The sequence below is a fragment of the Maniola hyperantus genome, chromosome 3 (genome assembly GCF_902806685.2).
Source record: "Maniola hyperantus chromosome 3, iAphHyp1.2, whole genome shotgun sequence".
In the NCBI taxonomy this organism is placed as follows: Eukaryota; Metazoa; Arthropoda; class Insecta; order Lepidoptera; family Nymphalidae; genus Maniola; species Maniola hyperantus.
Window position 1 is genome coordinate 6,993,382 of NC_048538.1, and position 18,703 is coordinate 7,012,084.

The 18,703-nt window shown below is 36.5% G+C and overlaps 1 protein-coding gene across 5 annotated transcripts in view; it reads right to left on the reverse strand.

The window, feature by feature from the left end:
* Window positions 1-15,091, reverse strand: part of inaE (inactivation no afterpotential E) — a 79,684-nt gene extending 64,593 nt beyond the window's left edge. For 2 of the 5 annotated variants that reach the window (XM_069509627.1, XM_069509626.1), the window contains exon 1: window positions 10,632-11,209. The gene's annotated coding sequence lies outside the window, so the exon portion shown is untranslated. Of the gene's footprint in view, window positions 1-10,631; window positions 11,210-14,897 lie in introns of those variants that run through there. The other 3 variants (XM_069509629.1, XM_069509628.1, XM_034984873.2) reach the window with 2 other exon arrangements.
* Between the last annotated feature and the right edge of the window lie 3,612 nt (window positions 15,092-18,703).

The following is an 18,703-nucleotide window of genomic DNA, read 5'->3' on the forward strand; positions in this document are numbered from 1 at the left end:
TAATTAATTGTAGATCTTATAAATATCTACAAAAAAGTCCGCGACACACTATACCCATCTATGTCGAGTGAGGCACAGCAACCATTTTTTTATTTAAAAATCTTGAATTTTTTTTGGACTACATTTAAACGCGTTTATTTTACTCATGCTATTAATCCTTATCAAAATAAATGATTTCATCACTAAGAACAGTTTATGGAGATAATATTTGGTCTTTGAATGATTAAAATTGGACGTTTGGTTTTGAAGTTATGGCGAAATTAAAATATTACGATTTCTGCTGCACGGCCCGTTGTATTATATAAAGAGGTAATGTGGCTAATTCCTTTGTACACAATCTCTAAACTAAAGTAAAATATCACGTCTAAATCTATTGCTATCCCTTTCATAATGTTGCTTGCGGAAAAGGAAAGCACTAGACTTAGACCTGTTAATTTAGTTTAGTTTAGAGATTGTGTACTAGAGAATCGGCCCCAATGTCGTTAAGTTTGTTTGTAGGGGGTAATCTTTAGAACTACTGAACCGATTTTAAAAATTCTTTCACCAGTAGAAAGCTACATTATTCCTGAGTGACATAGGCTATACGGGATCTTTAAAAACCTAAATCTACGCGGGCGAAGCCGCGGGGATCAGCTATAATATTAGTATAGATAAAGTTGCGGGAAAACCGCGAGATAGCGCTGTAGCACTGAATGTGCTTGGGCTGCTGAACAGACTCAAGCTTTTTAAATTTTTCCTCGAGATATACACGTAGGTATGCAGATTTCTCCGCAGCGTGAAATTTTCCGTCTACGTCATAAAATATTTATTTAGGTAAGTACCTACATACGTAGTTGGAACTTCTCTGCTCACACGAATAAGACATAAAATTTTGTTTTTATTATACGTACCTATACCTGTCTAAGTATGTACTTGTACTTTGACGTAAATGTACAACGAAACCATAATAACTCGTGGTTTATATGTCACTGTAAAATGCCATTTACCATGCTTCTTTTACTGTGATAGCCTAGTGGTTACGATGTCCGCCTTCTAATCGGAGGTCGGGGGTTCGATCCCGGGCACGCACCTCTAACTTTCGGAGTTATGTGCGTTTTAATTAATAAATATCACTTGCTTTAACGGTGAAGGAAAACATCGAACCCTTCTCACTCTGAGAGGAGACCCGTGCTCTGTAGTGAGCCAGCGGCGGTAGGTTGATAATGAAAAATCATGATGCTACTTTTTAACCGACTTCAAAAATACTTTACCTAACTTAAATATTTATTTTATTCTGTTAACTATCACGGTTCATGAGATACAGCCTGGTGATAGACGGACAGACAGACGGACGGACAGCAGAGGATTTGTATTACTTTAGGGTTTGTATTAGGGTCCCGTTTTACCCAAAGGATAAAATGTTTTAAGGGTTTGTATTAGGGTCCCGTTTTACCCAAAGGATAAAATGGGACCCTAATACAAACCCTTAAAACACTTTTGCTAACCTCTTAATCAGTTAATTTGAAATGACATCACAGAGAGACACTTCAATTTTATTTATTTGTTTAAAAACAGACTTGTTGTCAACGTGATGGTGATTTTCATACAATGTAAATTTATTGTATAATTTACTAAACCTACAGACAAATAGTCATGCTATTGTCATTTAGAAACGAATGTAATGGGCTAAGAGCCAGCGCGTGCCAGACCTTCTTCTCTACATAGTATAAAATAAAGTCGCTTCCCGCCTTCTTCAAATCTTACGTCAAAGTAAATAAAAAGTCTAATTTTTTTCGGAATAGTATTAGAAATCACGTTATGCATTGCCAACACAGATTGCCAGACACTTAGTATCGTGGCAATCCTCTGCCAGACACGCTTAAAAACTTTGTTTAACTTTATAAAATAACGAAGGTCTGGCACGCGCTGGCTCTCTCTCTATTAATTCGATTTAAGTATTACAGTTGTAGGAATAAGCCATCAAAAACATGATTATAGATATAACAAATAGGCCATCAAACACGAATGGTCATGTGAAGTGCCAACATGATTGTCAACATAATTGCTGTTAATAATGATGATTGTATTGACACTTTAATAAATTAGCATATTCGTAGTTACCATACATTTGCTTTACATTGGTGTCCATTGTCCACAAAAACTATCACTATATTTTACCGGAACTTCGACTTTGGCGCACAGCCGTGCTACTATCTATGGTACTAGATGATGCCTGGCTATAGGTTATTTAAAATCCCGTGGGAACTCTTTGATTTTTCTGGACAAAAAGTAGCCTATGTCTGTCTACGGGATGTAAGCTTACAGTAAGCGGACATAGGCTACTTTTACTTAGTATCGGCAACTTTGGTTAACCGGATGGACGATGAAAAGGTAGCAGTCAGACAAGACAGATAGATATAATATTATAGTCACACAATTTTGCATTTATAATATTAGTATGGAAGCTTATTGGCGATTGCTATAATACACGTGGGTAAATTATCCGTTGAACACTCTGATGTTTGTTTTTCAGGGTCCTTGAAAAGATATCCCTTTTCAAGGGTCTACCGAGACCGACCCAAGACATCGCAATAAGTAACTTTCAACTCAAAACTTTGGACTGAGCGATGCCGCGTTGGCTGTGGGATTGACGGTCTAGATGTTTTTCAGATACGAATAGCCATCGGAGTCTATGACTCGTTTTCGTTCTATAATAACATACGTAATTAATTAGACTAATTTTATCATTGTGCTAGGTCATGTGCAGCGAATTGATATTAGAACATAGAGTGTACATCCTCCATCTTACACAGTTTATAAGTTCAGTATGGGTTGCCTGGAAGAGGTTACTTTAGCGATAAGGTCACCCTTTGTTTTTAAGTGTATCCTGTATTTTTATTCGTTGTAAAATTAGCAATAATTATTCTTGTTTTTGGTTTATAGGAAGATGTTTTTATAAAAATTACTATTTACGGAACCTTTTTACGTGTTCCGACACGCACTTGATAAGTTTCAAATAGATAACAATAGGCAGTATTAGTAGGTACAAATCTCATGTCATCTTTGACTATCAATGAATGGATGCACTTTGCGGTGTGTTGGATAAATATAGATGAATAGAATAGGTAGGTATAATAGGGTGTCGTTCCGCCCACGCACGCAGATCGTTTCTAAACGCCATTTTATCTCGCCTTGGTCGAGCAATTTATTGAACTGTACACTCCAACTGATTTTGGTATAAAATACGTTGTTATGTAAAAGGTCAAATGGATTAACTACTGTCTGCAAAAAAGAAGTAAAAACCTGTTAGAATTTTTGTGTTTAAACTACCGTGAGTGATTTCCATTATAAATAATATCTGTCCCGGCTGTACTCACGTGTTTAGTCGACGTTAGCCCGACTAGTTTCGAACCCATCCGGGGTCCTTTTTCAAACTAAACACGTGAGTACAGCCGGGACAGATATTATTTATAACCTGGTAGAAGTTTGCTACGGACTTTTAAGCCATAGGTTAACTAGGTATAGTAGGCACCTCAGTATCAAACCATGTGATCGTTAATCGCGACATATTATAGAAACTTTATTATATAGGGATTATTACAATCGATATCTGGATATAAGTAAATAAGTCGCGCAAATTGCTATTGCGCGCTCATTAACATCGACATGACGTCATTTTGACGTCAGCCGAAATAAAAATATACCTACCATCAGCTCGAAACTTCAGTCTAATGTTGACTTCACTAAAATGGCGGCCACGCGCATTAGCAATTTGTGGGACTTATACCTACAAGTTTTCCGTGACATCAGCGCGCGGTCAATTTATTTTTGGATACCAACATAAAATGTACTTAAATTTAACTAGCTGATGCCCGCGACTTCGTCCGCGTGGATTTAGGTTTTTAAAAATCCCAGAACTCTTTGATTTTCCGGGACAAAAATAGCCTGTCACTCACTATCCAGGTCTTTAACTATACCCATGCAAAAATCACGTCAATCCGTGGCTAAGTTGAGACGTGATTGAAGGGCAAATCAACAAACAAACACACTTTCGCATTTATAATATTATAATGAGTAATGAGTTATAAATATTACAATGAAGCTCTTTGAACGAGAAATGACATTATTAGCTTTTTACTATATTTTTTATAATTTTTTAGTGTTTTACCTACACTTCAAGGTAATTACTAAATATTTTTTAAATACATATCAAAAATTGCGTAACCGACAGGAATCGAACCTGCATCTTCTGGGTTCGCGCCCGTCATTTCTCGTTCAAAGAGCTTCAGTGTAATATGGGCCTTTGAAAGTACTTTCGATAACTGCAAAGTGTCGCTACTAGATGGCATTAAACAGTCTTACAGTCAGTACTGAGAGAACATACGTATCACAAATTTCGTCACTGGCGGTAAGCGAAACCAGCGCGAACCCAGAAGATGCAGGTTCGATTACTGCCGGTTACGCAATTTTTGATATGTATTTAAAAATTATTGAGTATGAGTAGGTACAGACAACCTAGCTGAAATGGTCGATTAACGATAACAACCTTTTTTGTGTTTTTTTACGAACCCAAACCCAACCCAACCCAATTAACGAATGATCCATCTCTAACTCCTCATGATTTTAATATAATTAAACAAATGGACAGATGAATCTTGTTTGCACCATCTTTATTGGCTAACTTTTCATCAAAAATGCTGCTAATACCTACTTATAATAAAAATGTGATACTATTTTTCTTATTAAATCTTTTCCCAGTATTTTTGGTACCAATCCTAAAACAATAAGAATCAAACAAAGTCAATTAGGGTTATTGGTTTAAGGAAAATTCTTGATTCTTTTCTATTACGACTTTTCGTTCCTGAGCATTCTGTATACAAATGTAGGGAAGCCTTAGAAATCTAATAAAAATTCTTTCAGTGAAAGGAAGTAAGAAAAAAAGTCGCTGGTTGTCTGATACATTGTTTATTGGACAAAGTGTCACAGTTTATAGCTCGATTAAAAGCCCGAGACCGACTGAGGGCTGTCATCATTGTTTCCATAATATTTGTATAACAATTCAGGTCGATGACGTGGATAATAATTGGAAGTGGATTTCATAATAAAAAATAAAAAAATCTTCTCTCTTTGAAAGGAAGCTAGGAAATTAAAACTGCTTTCTCACATCAACAACAGCTAGGTTAGGTACTTTAGTGGATGGTAGAATCTGAATACTTTCTAAGGTAATATACCTTAGAAAGCATCTACGCAATGGCGTAGATGTCCTTTCTGTTAATTTTCTTTAAATCATAATAAATTATAAGAACTCATAGAATACCTACATAATATAAATCTAATCAGTAAGTAATTAGTAATTACTTATTACGCATACGTAAAAAATCATTTAATCAATCATATACAATATATTATAAGTATTAAAATTAGGTTAAAATACGAGCAAAATTTTAAGATATTATTGGCGTATTTTTTAGGGATTTTCGTTACCAGAATTAACGCGGACTTAGTTTCGATGAGTACCGAAGTTACAATGCGTTTATCTTTCTCTACTATGTGGCGAGAAGGCAGAATTTAATAGGTTGTATATCTACTCTTACTGAAAAAAGCAAGAAAATAAAAGCTTCCGTGACTCGGTTATATTGTTTATGGATAAAAGTTTTCCAGTTCATATCTCGTTGAAATGCCGGCACCAATGGAAGCCAGTGTCATCATTGTTTCCATAACATAAACAATCGGGTCGGGGACACGGGCTTGCATGCGAATTTTATGTGATGCCATAAAAGTGATTGGAAACATGAATGCTTTGATTGTACATAGTTGTGTTTTTATGCCCAATAGTGATGGCAAAAATTCTGCATTTATTTTTTGGGATGATTTTCCGCGATAGTTACTGACTGGGTTATATCCAGATAGGTACCTATTAATTTTATAAATGCGAAAGTGTATATCCAATGTCGACGAAATTATTTAGAAAAGTTTGTTAAGTTAATACTTACCGAGAAAGCATACCTAGTACTTAATCGTAAAAGACTTAATGTGGACATTTAGCTTCATCAAGGATAAAAAGTTTCAAATAAATACACAATAATTAGGTAAGTACGGCTTATAAAAACTTCGCTTATTCATAATGATTAAGATATCGGTAAATTACATAGACTATAGAGAATCTGCTTTAAGATAATAGTATTTACTAAATAATTATTAAGTACATAAACTTGTTCTGATGTGATGTGATTTTACATTGTATTTTTGCGCATTACGCAACATCTGCATCGTGCATGATACTTACATTAATGAATAATGTATATTTCAAGTGGTGAAAGAATTTTCAAAAATTGCGTTAATTTCAAAAATGGTGCCGTGGTTGCGGAGATCCTATACAAATCTTACCTCTTCATAATATGAATTAGTGTTGATGGCTCAACAAACATGGAATCCACAGCTAGGTATAAAGTAAAAGAATATCATCTATATTATTATTATTATTGTTATAAACTCTTTACCGTTTAGTAACAAAAAGACTTTGAAGAAGTTATATAAAATATGAACACAATATCTAGGTACCCATTTTTCGATGAAGCTACAATATCGATAGGTAGTTTTCGGTATTCCCTCTCTACGCCGTTAAGTACATACTTTTTACTTATCTTGATAATAATTATTATCTGAATAACTACACTCAATAACTCTTTAATTCTATAGGTAGGTAAGTACTTAATAATTATAGGTGGTTCTTAAAGTAAAGTGGTAGTAAAAAATGACAAGTGGGACATTCTTTATGGCTTTATGGCAGATTAAGGTAGGTCATCTTGGCCTACTTTACTAAAGATAGACCGGTTTCGCATCTTTTTTCAGTTTTGCAACGAAACTGGAATATAGCTAAAAGTTGGTATTAAGTATGTAAAATAGTACATGCCGTCTGGACTCGGAGGCTTTCAGCAGGTACTATATTTACCTCGCTAATTGCCTTTTCGGAGGGTAAGTTTGTTTTACGTGAAAGAAGCTTAGCAATCAGCTTGAATATTATTTATTATCTTACTCTTTTACTGTAGGTACTTACTACAACGTGAATATTATGGAAATATATGTACCTACCAACTTAGTTTAATTTTAGATTTAAGGTGAACGCGCATAGCCGAAGTCAGACATTATGAAAATCAGAAGAGGCGCATATTTTTTTAATAATGAAAATACAAATGACGTGAGTATAGAAAGAGCCGGCCTCATCAGCACTATGTCACCACAGTCATCAGCGCCGAACTCTGCTGACGTCTTTAGCATTCCAAGGGCGCGCCCGGTGCGGTTCTCATACAATCGCATTTTAAGTACCTACTGAAACGCCACGGTTCTTCTCGTGGTAGGTATGCAATCACCTTAAAGTTATTCAAAAATCAAAAGTCTACAATATTAGCAATAAAAAAAGTACGAGTAAGTAAATTGTGTAATAGGTACACAGTACAATAACAATATCTAAAAATAAAAATAACCACTCCAAAAAGAATTCAAAGAATTTTAAATATTTTTTCGTTTCGAGTCATATTTTTTATTCTTGTAGTAAGCTCTAACTAATAACCTAGTAAAAAGTTTAATCAGTAATCACATGAATGTTAGTTCATTAAACTAACTATAGACCAGCTAGATTCATTAAAAATTGAAATCATGCTGCAGCTATAATTTTAAGACTCTCTAGCCACGAAGGTAGCAATTAAAACAGGTGATTTGTAAATCTCGACTAACTACCTAGGTGGCTTCTTTCATAAAACTTTAGTAAGTACCTACTAAAAATACACTTTATTTTTCATGATGGTTTACTCATATGTATATTGGTTAGTTCGTGTTCCAAGTTCCAAAATTGAATTTCTAAAAAATTCTCAGTTGTAATTAGTAATATAATCTAGTAAAGAGTTGTTATGTCTAATGAGTAATGACTAATCCCGAATTTCTAGAATTCATCACATGATCAACCCATAGCCGGCTTACTACAGAGCACGGGTAAGAGACCCGTGCTCTGTAGTGAGCCGGTTCAGTTTGAGAAGGGTTTGGCCATAGTCCACCCGTTGGCCAAGTGCGGATTGAAAGACTTCACACACCTTTGAGAACATTGTGGAGAACTCTCAGACATGCAGGTTTCGTCACGATGTTTTCCTTCACCGTTAAAGCGAGTGATATTTAATTTCTTAAAACGCACATAAATCCGAAAGTTAGAGGTGCGTGCCCGGGGTCGATCCCCCGACCTCCCAAATAGGAGGCAGACGTCGTAACGACTAGGTTATCACAGCTTTCGTGGTGGCTGTGTTTGTTGAATTATCAAACAATATTTTTGTGGTAGGTATCATGTATACATCGGTGGTATTATGTACCTACCTAAATTTTTACTTTTTCTGTTCTGTAAAAAATAATTCAAAAGCAAAATAAAATGTAACTAGCACAGGTAAGTACAGGATGTTCGTCGTTACAAGAAAGGTACTTAACTGTGCTGTAGATTGTAGATAAGTCCAACAGTGTCTTTAGCTACCGTGGCGTGGATCAGGTGTCACGTCACAGCTAGTTCACTCTGTCACAGACTCACAGCTGACTAACCAAGATAAAAATAGCTGACACCGAAGATAAGTAGGTATATAACGTATCGTATCGTTGACGTTCTTCTTTGTATATTTTATACTTAAATAAACATTTTATCTCACAATTCAATAAAGTACCTACTTATTATTAGGTAGGTATGGCAAACTGTGACAATAGATAAAATGATAAAGTATGAGATAATGTAGGGCATTGTTATTATAATTTTATAAGTGCGTGGAGTTCAGAATTTTTGATATGCAAAAATATTTGCTCTAGATAATGCCCGTGACTTCGTCCGAGTGGATTTAAAAAATCCTAAATCGGTGCGGAAGTGACCCTAAGGCTGGAGAGTGATATACCTACCTACCTGGGCTACAGGGCACAGTATAAGGAGAGACAATAACATGCCATCCTTACTCTCGGCCTAGGCTTACTTTTTATTCCGGAAAATCTTCGATTTGTCTCTCTTGCATTTTTGTATTTCTAGAACGTCAATATGGGTGTTTATTCATTAAATTTCAACATAGTATAAAACCAAGTCGCTTCCCACCGTCCGTCTGTATAACAGGTAGGTACTTAGATCTTTAAAAGTACGCAACGGATTTTAATGCGGTTTTTTTCAATCGATAGAATTTTTTGACTTGAGATTAGAGTTTTGACGACCTCCGTGGTGCAGTGGTAAGCGCTGTTGGCTTATAAGTGGGAGGTCCCGGGTTCGATTCCCGGCTGGGGTTTGGAATTTTATAATTTCTGGTCTGGTGGGAGGCTTCGGCCGTGGGTAGTCACCTCCCTACCGGCAAAGCCGTGCTAAGCGCTTTAGCGTTCGTATCCCTGTGGAAACCAAAGGGGTATAGACTGCATCATCACTTACCAAGTTACCACCAGGTGAGATTGCAGTCAAGGGCTAACTTGTAAATGAATAAATAAAGAGTGATTCAATAGAAAGGTTTATAGGTATAGTTCATTAATAATAATTTGTGTTAGTTTGTTGAAATGTGACGATAATTAGTTCAAGCTGATGTGTCAAATCAAGCTGACTAGTGCTTTCATTGAAAATGCTGTCTTAAACTGATATCTATACTATCTATACCTACTTATACTAAGTAATATTACAAAGAGGTAAAGTTTGTGTTTGTAGGCTAGGGGATAATCTCTAGAATTACTGAACCGATTTTGAAATTTATTTCACCAGAAGTTACATTCATCTGAGTGACATAAGCTATATTATTTTATTTTCAAAAAATTAGAGATCCCTACGAAAGTTGTAATAAGCTATATGTGCGAAGCCGGGGCGGGTCACTAGTTAGATATAAAGAGAAAATACATGATTGTTTGTATGTTGAACTCAAAAACTTCTAAACCGATTTTAAAATAATCTATGGAAAGCTCGACTGATCGGTGTGGAGGATCGGTGACTGGTGAGTAACACCTATTTTTCAAAAAAAATAGAGATCCCTACGAAATATAACATAACTAGTAAACATATTCTACCAAATCAGGAAAATCCCGTCAAAAAAGGTTCAGCCGTTCCAAAGATTAGCCCGTTCAAACAGACAGAAAGACAGACAAACAAAAATTTTATTACGTATGATTCAGTTATGGTACTGTTCAAATAACCATATTATGAGCTTAATATGAGGTACCTAGTTATTTCAATATTACAGACAGACACTTCAATTTTATTTATTAGTATAGAGTATACCTAGATGGCAAGTACATAATATTATGTGTAACTAAATATACCTTTCTATTATCTTCAGTGGATATTGCCTACTTACAAATTTTTTCCACTGTCTAGAAACGTAACGCGAATGAATTTAAATACCTACCTACTAATGAATGGCTAAAAACTGAGTTACGATGTTTTTCTTTGCAGGTGGTGAAATATGAGGTTGTTGAATAGTAAATTATTATTAATCATTACCTTAACCTTATTACGCCTGTTAGGTAAATTTATGCCCTAAATAAGTTCTCTATTCTTTGATTTGGTTGGTACTTGATCTTATTAAACAAGATACCCACCTAGTAATAAAGTATTGTAGACCTAGATTAACTAAGAGTAAGAAACAATAATAAGTTATTTTGTCTTTTACCTATATTAGATGAACATGTACCAGATACCGACGAGAGAAACGGCCACGAGGGTATTAGCTACGGAGACTCAACCATGTCTTCGCTTTCAAGGAAGCAACTGTCTCTCCTTCATGCCCAGTCTTAAACTTACACTAAAACGATTCACTCAGTCTTTATAATCCACGATCACAATAACAGTTATACGAAATCACACACAAAAACAGCAATATCTGAGCTACTTTCACTTAAAACACCGCACCAAAATACACCTAACCTGGCATAATTATTGCAACTCACTAAATTCACTGTGGCTGCTCATCTAGATTCTCCGAGTTTATAAGTGAAAATTTGCACTGCAACGCTTTTGCTAGGTTTGGAGACGTCGTTGTACTTGTTTTTAATAGCAAAGAGAGAGTTTTCTGTCATCCGTTTTGTTTACAATGGCAAAGTGCGTGGCAACAATGTACCAGGTCCGCGTCAGCCGGCGGACGGCTGCCTTGTGCCGAGCCCGAGAATCATGCCAAACAGAATGCCCCGAGTCTCGAACTGTGGTCCGACTGTCCGCACGGCGCAAAGCCCGTTCACTTACGACATTTTACCAAAACCAATTTCCCCGAAGTATTCCGAAACGAGACGAAGCCCCACGGCACCCGCGGTTACCGCCAAATCATTTATTTTCCTTTGCTGCTCGTGTAGACTCCAGACAGCTTGTAGGGGCCAAGTAAGACGGGGCGAACAGAAACTACAAAGTGGAGCCAGTGGAACTATGAGTTTTCATGATCGCGTGCAATATAACATTGGACCTTGTTACTTACTTATATTTATTTTATGTCAAACTAGATGATGCCCGCGACTTCATCTGCGGGGACTACAAAGTACTCTGTGGCGTGGACTTAGGTTTTATAAAAATTCTATAGGAACTCTTTGATTTTCCGGTCAAAAAAAGTAGCCCTTGCCCTTCGACAATATTTTGTCCGCACTTCCTCATAAGTGTTATGTGTGACGTTGCAGCGAGCGAAACTTCGCTGGACTTATATCTGGCCTAAGGGTCTGGACTCTGGACGGACGAACCTGGACTGCAAGACGACTGAAAATATACGCTCTCGCAACTCGTACACTCCGCCTCAAGAAAGTGGGGAATAAGTGTAATATTTTTTTATTATATAATTCCACAGTCAATTTTAGACTTGCCTATAAAGTAAGTATACGCAAGTTTAAAAATCTATTAAAATGTGATCTTTAAAAAGCATATCATACAATCAAAGATTGTAATTATAAATGATAAAAAAACATGGTTTTGACTCGCTCCAGCTATGCGCTGGGCTGCAATTGCTTGTACAGTATGGCATAATTTTATTGTTAATTGAACATTTGACAAGAGCAACCGCCGAGTTTCTTGCTGGTTCTTCTCATTCCTGATAGACTGATATTATATAGCATTGGTTTTATATATTACTGTTTATCACTGTAAATATTACTCGATTGCACCACTTGACCGATAATTACTTAAGTAGGTACCTATAGTAAACTACTTAATAATCTTACGACAGACAGTAACGATAACTCAATGTTTTTTATCTTGATGATGGCCAAGAATTCAATTCATGTTTCAACTATTAGAGTATGACGAGTTTTTAACCGACTTCATTGTTTTATAAAATATTTTTAATAAGTGACTTACTTATCTTTTTAAATTATTTAATGTACCTACCTACCCACTGTCAAATTAAGGAGGAACTGGGAGGGTCACCGTTTTAATTACATTTACGAGGTCGGTTTGACTTTTTCGCTCACAGAAGAGTAAGAAGACATAGTTATATAGGTACTTACCACGGCTCTGTACGTGTAGAGTAGATGACGTCTCATGTCATGTACATCAGCTTATTTATCAAAAATAGGAAAATTGCAGACAATGAGATGGACAGACCAATGACGATGATAGTAGGTATAATTTACACTAGATGATGCCCGCGGCTTCGCCTGCGTGGTACAGTTCAAATAACCAAAAATTACAGACAGACAATTCAATTTTATAAATTGGTATCGAAGTATAGATTATAAATATATTTTGCAGGTACTAGGTAGGTAATTGTCACTTATTTTTGTGGCTAAGCATTAAATAGGTAGATATACCATTACCATACCACTAGATATTATATGGTATTCCACCAAATGAGGAAAATTGTTTTTGTCAAAGCAGGAAACATACAAATTGTAAAATTTAGTATTGAAGATTGGTAATGTTCATTGCAATAAACATAATTCGCTTTCGGTAGGTACCTGCAAAAACACCTATTAGACAAACCACATTCTTGATTAATAGGCGGATGAGACAGAGGATTGTTATAACTTAAGTTATATCCTACTATGATAGAGCTAGTCTACCTATGTGGCCAAGTTTTTATTTCTGTATACTTTTTGCATTATACATAATTCGCTTTAGTTAGGTAGGTATACAAAAATCTATTAGGTACAATACAACTACTAACTCTACGTAATCTAAACAAAACATTCTTGATTAATAGGCAGGGTAGATAAAGGATGGTTGAGACCACGTTGTGACTGACAGAGCTAGTCAATGTGGCCAAGTTTTTATTCCGATAACATTTGATCTGATGTATCATAATATGACCCTTCATAATTTTGAGTTATACACAAGGCTACAGCCAAAGAAGCGGACGCGGACGGGTTGAAGAGATATCACGATTCCGGATTCTGGTTTTATCTTATCATGGACATGAATAGATTCCGTCTAGGAAAGCTATTGATTTTTAGGGTTCCGTACCTCAAAAGGAAAAACGGAACCCTTATAGGATCACTATGTTTTCGGTCTGTCTGTCCGTCTGTCTGTCAAGAAACCTACAGGGTACTTCCCGTTGACCTAGAATCACGAAATTTGGCAGGTAGGTAGATCTTATAGCTGACATTTGGGGAAAAATCTGAAAACCGTGAATTTAGGGTTAGATCACACAAAAAAATATATATTGTGGTCATGAACTAATAATTAGTATTTTCAACTTTCGAAGTGAGTGACTATATCAAGTGGGGTATCATATGAAAGGTCTTCACCTGTATATTCTAAAACAGATTTTTATTTATTTTTATGCATCATAGTTTTTGAATTATCGTGCAAAATTACGAAAAATACGACTGTAGTACGGAACCCTCATTGCACGAGCCTGACTCGCACTTGACCGGTTTTTTTTAAAGCACTATTATACCACCTCTAGGTAGGTACCTACTTATTTTATTTTAGTAATTATTTACTAGTTTAATAATGCTTCTCCTTTACTCTGCTTATGAAAGTTAAATCTAAAATAGAAAAGCAGGAACTGGTTCACTGACTCATTTACATGGCAACTGAACCACATACATCACTGTCATCTTAAATATGGTATCATTATTTTACGATTTGACATTAGCTAATGTCAAAACGTGATGTTTAATGAAATATCCGACTATAATTGGTAGGAATGACTTGTATATACCTACCCAACTAAGTGGCTATAGTAATCATCCACTTGACACCAATACCTCTTCGAACAAGATGTCTTCTTGGCGTCATTATGGGTACCTACCTGACTATATAGGTACGTAACTTGCGTACGTTATATAAAAAGTTAAGTGCAATGCAAGGTACGGTCGCAAAAAGAACTAGTCTCACACTACAATGGCCAATAGCCAATACCAGTCGAGTAAATGAATAGGCAAGTAGGTAGGCATATATTTTAATCGGTTATCAAATGAGTGTAAATAGCTTGAGAGTTGCCTTCTGCAACCATGGTAATCCTAAGTATATTTTCCTGCTATCTACTAGTAAGGAATTCATTTTGGTTTGGTTGGATGGGTGTAGAAATCTAAAAAATATTATTTCATATGAGGCAACCCATTCCAGGCATGGTGGTTCATGTAGGTACCTACCTATTATTGGTTTATAAAAACAATGAAATAATGGTACCTACCTACTTTCAATTCTAAAAATACTAATCAATTTTTAATACGAATCTGATATACCTAGGTAATTATAAATAAAAGTAATTCTATTTAAAATTTAGTTAGAAACTAATATTACTTATTAAAATCATACGTGTTATTATTTTGTCTTACCTAGTCATAATAAAAAATTAACTCTCTCCTTTATCAGGAAAAACAGTCATTTCCTATGCCGCATGTTCCTTCGCCGCATGTTCCTTCTTCTAAGATTATTGAAACTATTTTTACATGTAGTTGACAGTCGCTGTTGCAAAATTATAAAACTTAGTTATTGGCTTATTTTATTTACTCACTTTTTGTATACGCAGAATCAGGCTTACATAAGCACGTGCATTTGTTTTTTTTACAGGGACACAAGCACACTCACCGCACTCCTCATAAACCAGATTTCAACATTTTAACACTTATTTCCATTGCAACACATCGCAAGAAAAAACATACACAGCATAACGTGCAGTTGTATGATGTATCTACACGACCAGACTGACAGCTTTCGCTCAATTTGTGTAAGTAAACACTGATCACTTTAGCTCGCACAGAAACACCACAGAAAACACTAGATGATAAGATTTCACTTGGTCTTTTCCACTAGACTTGGTTTGTCGTAAAAAGTGTCGTAGTAAGTATTGTCGTATAAGTTTAAGTATTAGTAGTATATCAATGATTGTTTCGTTGATCCGTAGGAGGTACCCACGCGTATGCGCAAACGCTGGGCGATCGGTACTCGGTACGCGTGGCACAGTATTACTGAGAGCCAGGCTGGTTAACACTTTACTGTCGATATCGTCGGCGGCCAACCGCGACCGCATCGCTGGCATCAAGTGGTGGGACTGGACTGGAAGGCTGTCTCTGAACCGGCCGACGATCTAGTGAGATGGATGCCCTAGAAATGGAAATTCGTAAAACGCCTGAATCACTTTCGCCAGCAGACGCTCCATTTATTAACTCGATGTATATTAATAAAACCGACCAAGTGCGAGTCAGGCTCGCGCAATGAGGGTTCCGTACTACAGTCTTATTTTTTCGACATTTTGCACGATAATTCAAAAACTATGATGCATAAAAATAAATAAAAATCTTTTTTAGAATATACAGATGAAGACCTTTCATATGATACCCCACTTGATATAGTCACTCACTTCGAAAGTTGAAAATACTAATTATTAGTTCATGACCATAATTTAATTTTTTTTGTGTGATCTAACCCTAAATTCACGGTTTTCAGATTTTTCACCAAATGTCAGCTATAAGATCTACCTACCTGCCAAACATGATTCTAGGTCAACGGGAAGTACCCTGTAGGTTTCTTGACAGACAGACGGACAGACAGACAGACAGACAACAAAGTGAGCCTATAAGGGTTCCGTTTTTCCTTTTGAGGTACGGAACCCCAAAAATGATCAATGAAAGTAATTGATGAAACATTTCTTCACCTTAACGACATACTGATTATTATTAATGAATAAAATCCTTTCACTAAAGGTTGTCTGTAAGAGATTGCTTTAGCAATAAAACCGCGTTTGCACCCTTTTCTGAATAGTTTCTTCTGTATCTTGCAAGGTTGTGTAGGTACCTATGTGTCTTGGTAGAAACCTACTACTTAGTTTAGTTGATTCTATAGTTGAACCTGTTAATAGTAGGTCGGTATGTGCACCTATTTACACTTATAGTACGCGATCGGTCGAGATGTCAATCGGTTACGCCCCGCATATCCACACAGCCCCCGCACTAGTGCGGTGCGGGCGAGTGCGAGGCGTCCCCCCCGCATCATTCTCCGATTGCCATCACAACCTGTCGCGGACTATAGATAAGTAAAATGAAGTGTAAATAAGTGCAAACCGACCTACAGAAACTACTTACAAGAGCTTTCTTAGAATTAATTCATGGCTATAAATTACAATACGCTTGCCTAAGCTAGTAAACAAGCAATTAAGTTAGATAAAATCTTATTTTATACTTGTGGTTTTCCTCACAAGTAAATGTCCTTGCTATTTTAATGAGTGAGTTAATCCACGCAAGTAGTTCATTATTAGGTCAATATCTATGTACTCATAATCTATACATATAGTACCTAATATTAGTAAATTCTAGCTGTGCTGCTGAAGCTGTGATAGCCTAGTGGTTAGGGCGACCGCCTTTTAATCGGAGGTCGAGGGTTCGATCCCGGGCACACACCTCTAACTTTTCGGAGTTATGTGCGTTTTAATTAATTAAATATCACTTACTTTAACGGTGAAGGAAAACATCGTGAGGAAACCTGCATGCCTGAGAGTTCTCCATAATGTTCTCAAAGGTGTGTGAAGTCTACCAATTCGCACATGGCCAGCTTGGTAGACTATGGCCAAAACCCTTCTCACTCTGAGAGGAGACCCGTGCTCTGTAGTGAGCCAGCAATATGGATATGTGACAATCAAGTACCTATTATTCCTAGATCTGAATCTTATTTACTGCCTGTAAAAAATAAATCAGTAGGTACGATACATAAATAAATAAGGTAAATAAATAGGTACCTACTTAGGTAACTACACCAAAAAGAAAATATTAGGTAGAAAGTTTTCAATTTTTGTATAAAGCTTATTGTATAAAGCCTTCATTTTAATTTACTTCTATGAAACATTGATAATACATAAGACCACATAAGACATAGTAGACAGTTACTTCTTATCATCTACCTATTATTTTTTTCTCTTGTAGTTGCACGCACTCTGCTTATAATAAGAAAAATAATTAGTTTCACTTTGTTTACTAATTCATAACTAGGCCAGGTCGTCATCATCATCATCAACCCATCCCCGGCTCACTACTGAGTACGGGTCCCAAATCCTTGAGAACAGTATGGAGAACTCTCAAGCATGCAGGTTTCCTGACGATGTTTTCCTTCATCGTATACAAGTGATTTTTGATTGTTTAAAACGCATATAACTTCGAAAAGTTAGAGGTGCGTGCCCGGGATCTAAACTGGCCCACCCGCCACCGCCCACCGAATAGGAGGCCGAGATCGCTATTATCGGCCAGGCCAGGTCGTTACTAGGGTTCCGTACCTCAATAGGAAAAAAACGAACCCTTATGTTTGTCTGTCTGTCGTGTCCTTCAAGAAATCATATATATGGTACTTCCCGTTGACCTAGAATCTTGAAATTTGGCAGGTAGGTAGGTCTTATAGCACAAGTAGAGGTAAACATCCGAAAACCGTGAATTTGTGGTACTAATATCACAAAAAAATATTACAATTGTGTGCAAGAAACAAATAATTTACTAAATCACATATAGATGGCGCAGTCCGTAATTAACTTGCAGCGTTCTACATAAAAGTGTACACATACCTTGTACGATCGTACGGAACGGACGCTGTAGCGGCCAGTAGGGCCTACGCACTGCAGCATAGTCAATCCGAAACAACACAAGGAACGGAACCCTTCGTGTGCGAGTCCGACTCGCACTTGACCGGTTTTATTATTATTTTCCCTTGTTAACTCGAATGTTCATGCCTCATGGTGTTCTTCCAACAGACGTTAGCCTCCAGTTTGTGCTACATTACCTTCGAGGCGACCAAAGCGACCTTTTTACATTACTGACGTCATGGGATTTTACGAACCCGCAATTTATGAGCGAGATTACAAGAAACGTTTCGATTAATAAATGCAATTATTAGAAACTTTTCCGCGCCGGTATTATAGTTCACTGCCAGTAATATCATACCTAGACCACAGAATATAATATAATAATAAAGACATTTTGTTTTCCATGGAACAGATTTGAAGAACATTTTGAACTTTCGTCGCTGATTGTATTGTAAAATAAAAACAGTCAAGTGCGAGTCGGGCTAGCACTCGAAGGGTTCCGTACCATCGTACAAAAATAACACTTTTTGTGATGTAACCAAGGATGTAATTCACGATGCTCGGATTTTTCCTCTAGTGGTGCTATTAAAGACATTGCAACCTGCTAAACATGATCCGAGGTCAACGGGAAGTACCGTGCTGTAGCAGTAGTTTGAGTAAGTAGTTTTAATTGATGGGTCTTGACTACGGAGTACTAAACTTATATTTTCTACTTTGTAGTCATGACAGACATGACATACAGACAGACAGACAACGAT